The following is a 1,238-nucleotide window of genomic DNA, read 5'->3' on the forward strand; positions in this document are numbered from 1 at the left end:
GGGGGGGGGGGGGGGGAGGTTATGTCCTGAACAATGCTTTGGGAAAGTGCATTTTGTAGGACATAAAAAAGTAGAGTAACAGACCTTTAGTAGCAGCCTATTGGAAGAATATAACTGTCTAGAAAATCCATTTTGTGCATCTGTGCCGGCTGTAGGTATCGTATGGTTTATGATGCCTTCCCACAGATTGCTGACCTACTGGTGGTGACAGGGTGGGACCTAGATTAGGCCGTTCAATCTGCCTTTTAGAGTGTTGAATTCTTTTCCCACCATGACTTTGCTGTACATTCTTTAGGAGGCAGTTCCCTATAATCTTCTACATCCCTAGCCCTGTTTTCTTTGTGGGGCTCCAACCTCCCCTTTACCCCACCCTAACCATGTCCTGTCTCAGATGAGGATGAATATTGTTGAGACTACCAGATGACCCAAAATATGCATACTGTCCTAAACAGCCATTAAAATAGGGGTCTCTTAGTCTGACCCTTCTGGCCTCCAAGCAACCAGTAGTCTAGCTGCTTGCCTCAATTACTTTGGAACTTACAATACAAATCAGCATGTATTAATGGCCTACATCGGTGCCATCAAAACATGTCCTTCCCCAACAGGGGTCCTTTTGGGCCGTAGTCTTAACAAGTCCTAGTCCTGCCACTTAACACTTAACTCAGTCCCACTAAGCCCAGTGGCTTTCAGCCCTTGGTTAGGGACCTCAAACAATTACTCTGGGGCCAACGAGAGCCCTTCTTCCCTCAGTGCCACATAGGGACTTGCCCCAAGCTGAGCTCTAACCTCTGGGGCAGACCCAACCCTTGAGGCAGAGTGTCCCAGCTTTGAGTTTCTCTACCTGATCTGTCGCCACCCAGATTCCCTCTGACCTGAGAATTGCCACGTCTTCCATAGTACATCTGCAAGCACGGGTTGCTGGTTCGATACCAGCAGGCTGCTAAATCCTGTAGTTAGTGCCTCCTTCAAGCTCCGTGCCCTTTTGGCTGGGCTAGCTGCTTTGCATTGGTGGCCAGCTGCTCCTTGTCTGGAATCTGCTCAGCCTTCTCTCTCCGCTGTATACTGCCACCACTGTGCCCCTCTCCAGGGCCAAAAGTATCTTACCTGGTATGCTGTCCACCAATCTGGAGCCTTATGCTGCTCAGGAAGTTCCAGGATGTCTCCTGCACGCTGCTTCCAGGTGTTTCCAGTGTCAGCACAAGTCCAGGATGCTGGTCGTCCCACTCTTCCCTCTCAGC

The sequence above is a fragment of the Gavialis gangeticus genome, unplaced genomic scaffold (assembly GCF_001723915.1).
Source record: "Gavialis gangeticus isolate Ggan-Ray unplaced genomic scaffold, GavGan_comp1, whole genome shotgun sequence".
Taxonomy (NCBI): Eukaryota; Metazoa; Chordata; order Crocodylia; family Gavialidae; genus Gavialis; species Gavialis gangeticus.